The following is a 13002-nucleotide window of genomic DNA, read 5'->3' as shown; positions in this document are numbered from 1 at the left end:
GTCTTGAACTCCTGGGCTCAAGCGATCCTCCAACCTTGATCTCACAAAGTGCTGGGATTACAGGGTGAGCCTCCGCCCCTGGCTTTATTTTATTTTAATTTTTTTACATAGAGATGGGGGTCTCACTATGTTGTCCAAGCTGGTCTTAAACTCCTGGCCTCAAGCAGTCCTCCTGACTCACCTTCCCAAAAGTGCTGGGATTACAGGCATGAGCCGCCATACCTGGTTTTATTTTATTTTTTTACTTTTTTGGTTTTTTTGAGATGGAGTCTCACTCTGTCACCAGGCTGGAGTGCAGTGGCATGACCTTGGCTCATTGCAAACTGTACCTCCAGGGTTCAAGCAATTCTCCTGCCTCAGCCTCCAGAGTGGCTGGGACTACAGGCGCACGCCACCACGCCCAGCTAATTTTTTTTTGTATTTTTAGTAGAGACGGGGTTTCACCATGTTGGCCAGGATGGTCTCGATCCCTTGACCTCGTGATCTGCCCGCCTCGGCCTTCCAAAGTGCTGGGATTACAGGTGTCAGCCACTGCGTCCGGCCTTTTTCCTTTTTTTAAATTTAAAGACTTTAAAGGTATCCTCCAATTCCTTCTGGCTTTCATAGTTTCTGACAAGAAGTTCACTGTAGAGGCTAAGGACATGAACCTCTCCAAAGAAGACACACCAGTGCCCGCAAACACAGGAAAGCATGCTCATCATTGCTCATCATCAGAAAAATGCAAATCAAAGTCACAGAGAGACAGCGTCTCACGCGGTCAGAATGCCTTTTATCAAAAAGTTAAAAAATAACACGTTGGCAAGGCTGAGGGGAAAAGGGAACGCTTATACGTTGTTGTGAGAATGCACATTAATCCAGCCACTGTGGAGAACAGTTGGGAGATTTCGCTCTCTCTCTCTCTCTTTTTTTTTTTTTTTTTTGAGACAGGGTCTCACTCTGTCTCCTAGTCTGGAACGCAGTGGCGTCCTCATGACTCACTGCAACCTCAACCTCCTAGGCTCAAGCAACCTTCCCACCTCGGCTTTCCAAGTAGCTGACACTACAAGCATGTACCACCAGGGCTGCTTAATTTTTATTATTACTTGTAGGGATGGGGTCTCACTGGTTGATCTTGAAGTCCCGGGCTCAGGCCATCCTCCTGCCCCAGCCTCCAAAAGCGCTGGGATTACAAGCGTGAGCCACTGCACCCAACCGAGATTTCTCAAAGAACTAAGAGTTGAACTATCATTCTGCCAAGCAATTCCATTCCTGGGAATATATCCAAAGGAAAATAAATTGTCCAGCCCTATAGGGTTCTGTGAGCCCCTCCCCGCTGGGGCGGAGACGAGAAACTGTAGAAATAAAAGACACAGAGGCAGAGATAGAGAAAAGAGAGTTTGGAGTTGGGGGTTCACCGCCAACCAGAGCGCGGAGACCTGCAGTGGCCCCGAGTGCCTGGACGCTGTGACTTTTACTGAGTACAAAGCAGGGGGCAGGGAAGGTTGGGGGAGGTAACGGCGGGCGGTGGCAGGGTCAGGTGGTAAATCACGTGTCTTGGAGACACGGGGGGCCAAGACTTTCAAGCAATCAAGGCAGGAGAAAAGCTAATGAGTCAGCGCTCTTTGCGTATTTGTCAGGACTATCAAGGTCTCTAAGATGATGTTACTATGACCAATTCTTACCTTTTAAGAAAAGGAGAAACTGGGTGCAGAAGCAGGGGCGAGCGTCGACATGGAGCGCGACCACTGAGGCCCAGCGTCACGGAGACAGGTAACCCGGGGTGTCGGCGCCTCCCTGACAGGCGGCAGGCCTAGCGCGAGAGCTTGGAGGAGCGGAGTTTTCTCCTAACTTTCCCAGAAGGAGACGTCTCGGTCATTTTGGACGACTCCTTCCCTAGCTGGCTAAACAGCGGGCGTTTTCCCAGCGCTGGCGCCGTGTAGCCGAGGCGCCCTCCAGCAGCCCTTACCGCGGCGTCACAGAGGGCTTAGAGCGTCTTGCCTTAGGGTCCCTTCGTTCACAATGTCACCTCCGTTCCATGCTTCATAACCTGAGAGTCATTAGTAAAATTTAAGTTTATCCTGAGACTATTTTTTTAATAAGTGAGGAGCTTTGAGATTATATATGATTCTATAAAGGGATAACGATGTGCCTACATTTCTAATTCTTTTCTAAATCGATATTGATACGGGAACAGACTGAGGCTTCAGACCCTTGCCAGGCACTTGCAGGGCTGCCCCGCCTACAGTTCTGCCCAAAGGACACATGTACCGGTATGTTCATCACAGTACTATTCGCAATAGCAGAAACATGGAGTCCACCCAGGTGCTCATCAATAGTGGATTGGGGCCAGACGCGATGCCTCACACCTGTAATCCTAGCATTTTAGGAAGCCTAGGCGGGTGGATCACCTGAAGTCAGGAATTTGAAACCAGCCTGGCCAACATGGCGAAACCCTGTCTCTACTAAAAATACAAAAATTAGCTGGGCATGGTGGTGGGTTTCTATAATCCCAGCTACTTGTGAGGCTGAGGCAGGAGAATTGCTTGAACCCAGGAGGCAGAGGTTGCAGTGAGCCGAGGTAGTACCACTTCACACCAGCTTGAGCAAAAGAGTGAAACTCCATCTCAACAAAAGGAATAATAATAATAAAATAGTGGATTGGATAAAGAAAACATGGTACAAATACAGCATGAAATACTACGTAGCCCTTAAAAAAAATGAAATCATGTCCTTTGCGGCAATGTGTATGTAGCTGAAGGCCATTATCCTATAAAACTAACAAACAGAAAACCAAATAGTGCATGTTTTCACTTATAAGTGGGAGCTGAAGTTGAGTAGACATGGACAGAAAGATGAGAAAAATCGACAAAGGAGACTACCAGATGAGGGGGAGAAGGAGGGAGGCAAGGGCTGAAAAACTACCTACTGGGTGCTCACTACCTGGGTGACAGGTTTAGTCATACCCCACACTGCAGCATCATGCAATCTACCTCTGTAAAAAGCATGCACATGTACCCCTGATTTAAAACAAAAGTTGAAAAAGAAAAAAGGGCGGAGCATAGTGGCTCATACATGTAATCCCAGCACTTTGGGAGGACAAAGTGGAAGGATGTCTTGAGTCCCCGAGTTCAATACCAGCCTGGGCAATCTAGTGAGAGCTGTCTCTACAAATAACTTTAAAAATTACCTGGGCGCTGTGCCACACACCCGTAGTACCCTCGGGAGGTAGAGGTGGGAGGGTCTCCTGAACCTGGGAGGTCGAGGTTACAGTGAGCGGCGATTGTGCCACTGCATTTCATTCTGGGTGACAGCACAAGATTTCATTTCCCAAAAAAAAGTTTACTGTCATATTATTTTTTGTGCTTTGTATATAATTTGGTTTTTCCCCCATCAAGCTTCATTTAAGATCTTTCTTCTAATATTAGTTTTCAGCAACTGGATTAGAATGCATTTAGATCGGGGGGTGTTGTGTGTATGTTGGGTGTTGGTTCTATGTATTTGTTGTTTTCGAATTTAGAAAAAAAATTTAGCCCTTATTTTTTCCTATGGATTTTCTGTTCGCCACTCCTTCCTCTTTCTGGGTCTCCAGTGAAATGGCTGTTAGACTAGCTTATACTTTCTAAAAGTCACAAAATCTGTTTGTATTTTTCCCAGTGCTTTTCTCTATATGTTTATGGTAGATGTATTTCATTTCTTTTTTTTTTCTGATGGGAAATTTCTTTCTTAATTTTGAATTGATACATAATAACTGTACATATTTATGGGGTGAATTCTATGTCTATGTCTTCATGCTGCCTGATGTTTTATTCTGCAAGGTCTAATTTTGTTTAGTCCAAGCCAGAGAAATTTTTATTTCATATAATGTATTTTCATTTGGTTCGGTTTTTACTTTTTTAAATTGTTCAATTCATTATGCACATGTTTTCACTAACTTGACCATGCCTGGTCCAGTTGTCATCTTTTTTTTTTTTTTTTTTTTTTTTTTTTTTTTTTTTTGAGACGGAGTTTCGCTCTTGTTACCCAGGCTGGAGTGCAATGGCGCGATCTCAGCTCACCGCAACCTCCGCCTCCCGGGTTCAGGCAATTCTCCTGCCTCAGCCTCCTGAGTAGCTGGGATTACAGGCACGAGCCACCATGCCCAGCTAATTTTTTGTATTTTTAGTAGAGACGGGGTTTCACCATGTTGACCAGGATGGTCTCGATCTCTCGACCTCGTGATCCACCCGCCTCGGCCTCCCAAAGTGCTGGGATTACAGGCTTGAGCCACCGTGCCCGGCGCTTTTTTTTTTTTTTTTTTTAAGAAAGAGAAAGGGAAACGGGGAGAGAGAACAGGAGTCTTGCTCTGTTGCCCAGGCTGCAATGCAATCTAAAAATAGGTATTAAAAACCTCTTTTATGCCAATAATTGTTCTTAACAGTGGAGACAGGAAGGAATAAGGGAAGAAAATAACAAACAGCCCACCAATATTTCTATTTCTTTCTTTCTTTCTTTCTTTTTTTTTTTTTTTTTAAAGATGGGGTTTCACCATGATGGCCAGGCTGGTCTTGAACTCCTGACCTCAGGTGATCTACCCACCTCGGCCTCCCAAAGTGCTAGGATTACAGGCATGAGCCACCGTGCCCGGCCCCAATATTTCATTTAAGTCTGTGAGATGCTATGCAAATACTGAAGAGTGATTTACTTCCAATTATGTGGTCATTTTCAAAATAGGTGTAATGTGATACTGAGAAGAATGTATGTTATGTGGACCTGGGGTGAAGATTCCATAAATATTCACTGAGTTTACTTGTTCCAGGTCTGAGTTCAAATCATAGATGTCCCTGTTAATTTTCTATCTCATTGATCCGTCGAATATTAACAAAGTGGTGTCAAAGTCTCCCGCTATTATTGTTCGAGAGTTCAAGTATCTTTATAAGTCATTCAGAACTTGTCTTATGTGTCTGGGTGCTCCTGTATTGGGTGCATATATATTTATGATCATTGACTCCTGTTGTTGCATTGATCCTTTTACCATTATGTAATGTCCTTCTATGTTTCATTTAGTCTGTTACTATTAAAGTCTACTTTGTCAGAGATGAAAGTTACAACTCCTGTTTTTTCTGTCTGTCTTTCTTTCTTTTTTTCTCTCCATTTGATTGGTAAATCTTCCACCAACCCTTTGTTTTGAGTCTTTGTGTGTTCTTGCTTATGAGATGGATCTGGATACACAAAACCAATGGTTTTTGACTTTTTATTCAATTTGCCTGTCTGTGTCTTTGATTGGGGCATTTAATCCATTTAAATCTAGGATTAATATTGATGTTTGTGAATTTAATATTGTCGTTTAATGCTAGCTGGCTATTTTGCCCATAAGTTGATATAGATTCTTCATTATGGAGATACTCTTTACCTTTTGGTAAGTTTTTAGGATGACTGATACTGGTTGTTCCTTTCTGTGTATAGCACTTCTTTCAGAAGCTCTTGTGAAGCAGGCCTGGTGGTGATGAAATCTCAGAGTGCTTGCTTGTTCACAAAAAATTTTATTTTTCCTTCATTTATGAAGCTTAATTTGGCTGGATATGAGATTCTGGGTCGAAAATTCTTTTCTTTGAGGATATTGAATATTGACCCCCCACTCTCTTCTAGTTTGTAGGGTTTCAGCTGAGAGATCTGCTGTGAGTCTGATAGGCTTCCCTTTATGGGTAACCTGACCTTTCTCTCTAGCTGCCCTTAGAATTTTCTCCTTTATTTCAACCCTGGTGAATCTAACGATTATGTGTCTTGGGGTTGCTCTACTTAAGGAATATCTTTGTGGTGTTCTCTGGATTACCTGAAGTTGAGTATTTTCCTGCCTTACTAGGTTGGAAAAGTTTTCCTGAATAATATCCTGAAGAATATTTTCCAGCTTGGATTCATTCTCTTCATGACATTCAGGTACACCTATCATACGTAAATTAGGTCTTTTCACATAGCCCCGTATTTCTTGGAGACTTTGCTCATTCCTTTTTACTCTTTCTTCTCTAATCTTGTCTTCTCGTTTCATTTCATTAAGTTGGTCTTCGACCTCTGATATCCTTTCTTCTGCTTGATCAATTCGACTGTTAAAACCTGTGCATACTTCGCAGTGTTCTCGTATTGTATTCTTCAGTTCCATTAATTCACTTATATTCCTCTCTAGATTGTCTATTCTCATTAGGATTTCGTCAAACCTTTTTACAAGGTTCTTAGTTTCCTTACATTGGGCTCAAACGTGTTCTTTTAACTCACAGAAGTTTCTTATTATCCACCTTCTGAAGCCGAAATCTGTTAATGGAACGCACTCGTTCTCCATCAGGCCTTGTTCCCTTGTTGATGAGGAACTGTGATCCCCTGCAGAGGGAGAGGCATTCTGATTCTGGGTATTCTCAGCCTTTTTACACTGGTTTCTTCCCATCATCGTAAATTTATCCACCTGTTGTCTTTGTAATTACCAACTTTCAAATTAGGTCTCTGAGTGGAACTCCAACTTGTTGATTCCCAGCACCGGAATCTGAGTAACCCACTGCACCGGCCAAAACAGCGGCGTTAAGATTCGTGGTGCTTTTCTGCCCAGGAATCTCGGGTCTGGCTTCCTTCTTGAGTCCCTTTTTCAATTAGCTGAATAGGCGACTCTACTTCCCGGAGCTCCAAACATCGACCAAAAGGGGACCCAGTCCCATTTACTCTGCACCAAGAACCGCCATGCCAGGGTGCTGGCGGCGCTGGCCACAAGAGTCGCGCTGGCGACCCGTGGGGCTCCTTCGCTGGAAATCTCCTGGTCCAGGAGCAACGAAAATTCATCTGAAAGTGTGGCGTCCTCTCGTTCTCTGCGCTTTCACTGGGAGCTACAATCCTGAGCTGCTAGTGATCAGCCATCTTGGCTCTCTCTCCAAATTGTCATCTTTTAAAGACTGTTTCATTAGGCAGTTGATTTACTTGAAGTTATCAGCTTGATACCTTCAACCTCTGGGAAGTGGAATGAAGAACACAGAAAGGGAAAACTTTTTAAAATACAGTCTTGTATTTACATTTTTTCAGTGAATATACAATAATTTTGTGAAAATTATTTTTAAAATTTTCATGACATTGTGTGGTCATACATTCTTGCCGCAGCTGACTCTACTAAGTATAGACTGAGTATCCCTAATCCAAAATGCTTGGGACCAGCAAATGTTTCAGATTTGGGAATTTCTTTGGGTTTTGGAACATTTGCATACACACAATGAGATATCTTGGGAATGAGACCCAAGCCTAAACAACAACAACAAAAAATTGTTTATGTTTCATATATACCTTCTACACATAGTCTGAAAGTAATTTTCTACAGTATTTTAAATAATGATGTGTATGAAACAGACTTTTTTTTTCGAGACAGGGTCTCAGATCACTGCAGCCTCCATCTCCCAGATTCAGGCTATTCTCCTGCCTCAGCTTCCTGAGTAGCTGGGATTACAGGCACGTGCCACCATGCCTGGCTAATTTTTGTGTTTTTTTTAGAGTTGGGGTTTCACCATATTGGCCAGACTGGTCTCAAACTCCTGGCCTCAGGTGATCTGTCCACCTGTGCCTCCCAGAGTAGTGGGATTACAGGTGTGAGCCACCATGCCAGGCCTGAAACAAGCTTCTGATCGTGTTTTGACTATAACCCACCAGGGCTTACAGAAAGAAAAAAAGAAAAGGAAGCAAGGAAGGAAGGAAGGAATGGGGGAAAGAAAGAGTGAGTGAGGGAGGGAGGGAGGAAGGAGGGAAGGAAAGAGAAAGAGAATGAAAGAGAGAAAGAAAAAAGAATAAAAAAAGTGTTATGGTGGTACGGGTATTTCAACTTTGGGGTAAAGTAAATTCAGTAAATGGTTTGGGGATAACTGACTATTCAGCTGTAAGTTGTGGAATAAATAGCCACTTCAAACCAAAAATGAAAGTAAAATGAATTATAGTTCTAAACAAAACAACAAGAGCACTAAGAGAAAATTGAAGAGAATATGTCTAGGGATAGACTAAGACAGACACGAAACTCAGAAACAATACAGACACAAAATATTAATATTTCTGGCAAATGTGATTAGGATAAAAACCTTAACATCATTGGTGAAGAGGAAAGTGCAAACAAAATCAAGGTACCATATTCCTCCTCTCAGTTTAACAATTGCATTTTTCAAAATGATACTATCTAAGCTAGGTGCAGTGGCTCATGCCTATAGTCCCAGCACCTGGGGAAGCCTAGGCAGGCAGATCTCTGGAGCCCAGGAGTTCAAGACCAGCCTGGGCAACATAGCGAGACTCAGTCTCTACAAAAAATACAAAAATTAGCAGTGTAGTGGCTTGCACTTGGGATCCCAGCTACTTGAGAGGCTGGAGCAGGAGGATCCCAGGAGGCTGAGGCTGCAGTGAGCCAAGATTACACCATTGCACCCCAGCCTAAGCGGCAGAGTGGGACTTTGTCCCAAAAAAACCCAAACCAAACCAAACAAAGAATACTGTCTAGTGTTAGTGAAGACTTGGGAGAAAAACCCTTATCAGTGGTGGAAATATTAATTGATACAGCGTTTTTGGAGGACAAAATTAACATATCTATCAAACGTTAAGACTAGATCCTTTTTGACAAATCAGCGCTCATTCAGAGTGGTAGATTGACTGTAATATATGGATCCAGTACTGATACAGATCTTTTGATATTGATGATCTCATTTAATCCTTACGGCAACCCAGTGAGGTTGCTCCGATTTTTAAAAACAAACTTTATGTTTTAGAATAAATTGATTTTAAATTAGAATTAATTTAGAATTATTTCAAATAAATATTTTTATTTTAGAATAATGTTTTTAGGATTTAGATTCTCAAAAGAAAAAGGAAGGTGCTCTAGGCAGTACGGAGTTTCTGTTTACTCCACTTCCTCAAGTATTCATAGCGTCCATTAAGATGGTACATTTGCCAAACTTAATGAACCAATAGGGACACATTTTACTAGCTAAAGTCCATACTTTATGCACATTTCCCAGGTTTTCGTCAAAATTTGACAGTCTGTCTCAACATACCACATGACATCAGCCTCCTGTCTCCGTAGGTTCTTGTTGGCTATGACAGTTTTTTTCTTTGTTTTGATGACCTTGGCAGTTCAGAGGAGATGACCTTTAATCTAATAAAACCTTTTAAACATCTTTCTCCATAAGCATTTAGAATGAATCAGTATCCATAATTTTTCCCTCTGGAATAAGATAAGATCTTAAATATCTCATGTTTTTGTAGGAATAATCTGAAATTTCAGTTCCAATTGATCAATAACATTCTTTCTACATTTCTCTTTCCCTTTAAAACAGTTTCTTAAATGTCTTAATCTTAAGATTTCAGTATAAATTTAATCAGTTTATTTATATTTCTTACCACGTTTTCATGTTTTGAATTTAATTATCTTTCTTGAATTACTTGTTTTTCCCTGATGAAAATGTTTTCAGAAAGGATGGATGGGTGATAAACTTTCTGAGCCCTTCATGGTCACGTTTTTCTTATCTGCAACATGGAGATCAAAATACCTATCCCACAGAATTGTTGAAGATTAAATGAGTTCATACTTTTAAGCTTTTAGCAGAGTTCACTATATAAGCAATCAACAAATGTTAGCTCTTGTTACTATTACAACAAGCATATATTATTTTGTAATCATAAAGACAAATATGCATTGACCCACGCAAGGAAGGAGGAATACTGGTCAAGAAGATGACAACGTGGAAAGTGATTTGACAGGATGGAGGTACAGGTGACATAACCACTATTTTCAGCTTGGTAAATGTGGAAAAGTCCTGAGCATTTTTGCCAACCAGCTTAACCTGGGCTATGCTGTCATCCATGGTCCAGACAGCCATGTGGGTGTTAGAAGCCATATGCCCATCTGTCTCCTCTGAGGTCACTGGAGTTTATCAGCTGTTGTGCACCCTTAGCATGAGTCAGGAGGGTTCCGGGAAAAAATGTCTTTCTAGTTGTAAGGATTGGCAACTCAGTTCAAAGATTAATAAACACAAAATAACACTTGAGAAGCAGATGTCATGTCAGATGCAGAATGTGTGTTCCAGAGGGAGGAACAAAACATGAGTGCTCTCTAAACAGACCAAAATGTCTTCAATTGATTCTTTGTTATTCATGAGCAAGGGAGAGAGAACAAATTGTTATGCCTGACACCAGATTTCAGGACTGGAATTTTGTAGTGTGATTCATGTAGCTATATTTAATAGTTGCAGAGTCATCCAGTAACCCCTGTCAGAGCCCAGGGAAGCCTTCACCCTGGGGCAACTCCCTTCTCTACCGTCCATGCACTGCTTAGAGACCCTTGTAGGACAGTCTTGGTATGATATATCATTCACTGCACGCCTGAATGGCAGTCGCTTCTCCATAAACACCAGTGCCTGCCAAACACAGCCAGGTCCTTCATATCAACTTAGGAATGTGTTGCCTTCATAAAGAGAAGGCATTTAGTGCTGTTGACCTTGTTAAAGGTCTGGGACCAGCTCAGAATTTTTAATACTGGGAGTAGGCGGGGGTGGGGGATGGACTCTGGTTATTTCCTGTGCTCAGGGTAGAATCCTGGAACCTGAGTTACCATCAAAAAAAAAAAAAAAAAAGGGAAAAGAAAAATCGGATCATTAAGTTAGGATATTATGTTTCAATCTTATAATGTACTTGTAAATGTTGATGGCATAATATGTAAGTAACAAAAGACATGGCTTCATCAATTTCTACTTTAAAAGCTTTCACAGGAAAGAGATAAAGAATAATGTGGCTAATAAATGACACACTGATAAAGTATTAAAAAGAACAGAACACTTCTGACGGCTTCACACGGAAGCATGGGAAATAGGCAAAAGCAAGATAAAACAGCTGGGTAGACTCAAAGGAAATAAAAAGGGGCTCTCCCCACCCCTGTACATTCCCTTAAATAGGAGCTAAAAAGGAAAATAAAATTGCACCAAACCATAGCGGAACATTTAAACATTCTAATATTGTAAGTAGACATTCAGGCTGAGTTTTCCATACAGGCTAGGACAGGAAATAAATCCTTAAGCATAAACTAAGAGACTAATAAGAAAATAATATTTTCAGGGGTTTAAAGTAGGTAGTTTTTTTAAAATGCAAAAACAACATTTTTAAATTTTATCACATGTCACATATGACAGCAAATATGCTTACCAGGCTTCTTCCAAGAGCAAATGATATAAACGTACTTTGAAACTGTAAAACATTATGCCAATGTGCAGTGATATTAGCGTTATTTGGGAAAATAAAAGTACTGGTCTTCTCCCTTTTCCTGTTTCCCATTCCTTTTATTTACCTTAAAATACAAGAGTTTATTTCTGCTCAATATATCTGAGGAGTTGCCAAGTAGGAAATGAAACACACACAAAATCTGACTTTTTCTTCCACTCTTATTGTTCATTTATGACAATATTTCTTTTTCCTGGTTGTTATTTAAAAATCATTACGGAAAATTTCAAGCCGACATCAATGTAGAGAGAATTTGATTATGAACTTCACGTCCTCATCCCCCAGAGTCTACACGTATTACTAGCTTTTTGGCCAATCTTATTCCATCTATAATCTCATCCACTCCCCAACTCAGATTATTCTGAAGTAAATGTCAGACATCCTGTCATTTCTGTTAGAATTCCTAAAAGATAAAAACTGTTGAAAGAGAACATGGGTCCAAGGCGGGCAGATCACCTGAGGTCAGGAGTTTGAGACCAGCCAGGCCAACGTGATGAAACTCCGTCTCTTCTAAAAATACAAAAATTAGCTGGGTGTGGTGGTGGGCACTTGTAATCCCACTACACAGGAGGCTGAGGCAGGAGAATTGCTTGAACCCGGGAGGTGGAGGTTGCAGTGAGCCAAGATTGCTCCATTGTGCTACAGCCTGGGCAACAAGAGCAAACCTCAGTCTCAAAAAAAAAAGTAACACAGGTAGAAGTCTTCGTTTATACCCCAATCTCAGCACTTTGGGAGGCTCTGGAGGAAGGATCGCCTGAGCCCAGGAGTTTGAGACCAGCCTGGGCGACATAGAGAGATCCAGTCTCTACAAAAAAACACAAAAATTAGCCTGGCATGGTGGCTGTGCCGGTAGTCCCAGCTGAGGCTGAGGATGACTTGAGTCCAGGAGATTGAGGCTGAGTGAGCCGTGGCTGTAACACTGCTCTCCAGCCTGAGTGACAAAGGCAGAGAGACCCTGTCAAAAAACAAAACCAAAAAACAGTATAACAATAATTCTTGAATATCACCAAAATCCAGTCTGTGCTCCATTTTCCTGATTGTCCTATAATTTTTTTAAACAAGTTGTTTGAATCGAAAAAAGTTTCTGAAACAAGTTGTTTGAATCCAAAAAAGTTCCCATTCATTGTGATGGACTGAGGAGTCTAAGATTTTTTAAGCCTGGAGGTGCTGGCACAATCTCCTTCTCTCTCTCTCCTTCCTCCTCCCACTCCTTCTTAGTCTCTTTCTCTCTCACCCTCTCCACTCCCAAACCCAGCAGGTCTGACTCGGGACCAGTGATCATCTGATTGACTCACATTGGACCCTCTGCCTGAAAAGATGCTGTGCTTCCTTGATTTCCTTCCTTTTCTGTTCTGCCCAAACTGTAATGGCTCTGAGGATTTGGCAAAGGTTTTAGAATCTAGAAATGAATGAGAAAACGGTTTTAAAGGGCCCTTCCACATTACTCAGGTCATTTACTTTTTCTTACTCTTTACTAAAACCTGTATTGATCACTGACAGAGGAGATGCGAGAGATACTCTAGTGGAAAATGCCATGTAAATAGAAAGGACTACTGTTGGTTATGTTAGCGGTCGAGGATGTTTTACAGCGGCAGAGCTTTGCAAGGGGAAGTACACGTAAAACTGAATCATGAGCAATTTATGTTATTACCTTCAGGGCAACCGTGAATTCAGCCAGATAATTGTTCCCAGGCTCTGAAAACTCTGGGACAAGAAGCCATGGCTATAAGCCAAGAAAAAAAAAAAAGTCAGATTTTAAAAAATGCCCATTTAAAA

The 13002-nt window shown here is 41.5% G+C and overlaps 1 long non-coding RNA gene across 3 annotated transcripts in view; it reads left to right on the top strand.

Moving 5' to 3' along the window:
* The first annotated feature begins 1388 nt into the window (after positions 1–1388).
* The window catches only part of LOC141582020 (uncharacterized), a 30956-nt gene continuing 19342 nt past the window's right edge, over positions 1389–13002 (top strand). For 2 of the 3 annotated variants that reach the window (XR_012514854.1, XR_012514856.1), the window contains exon 1: positions 1558–1749. This is a non-coding gene — a long non-coding RNA (uncharacterized LOC141582020). Of the gene's footprint in view, positions 1458–1557; positions 1750–13002 lie in introns of those variants that run through there. The other variant, XR_012514855.1, reaches the window with a different exon arrangement.

This window comes from Saimiri boliviensis, chromosome 18 (assembly GCF_048565385.1).
Source record: "Saimiri boliviensis isolate mSaiBol1 chromosome 18, mSaiBol1.pri, whole genome shotgun sequence".
Taxonomy (NCBI): domain Eukaryota; kingdom Metazoa; phylum Chordata; class Mammalia; order Primates; family Cebidae; genus Saimiri; species Saimiri boliviensis.
This window is presented reverse-complemented; position numbering and strand designations above follow the sequence as displayed.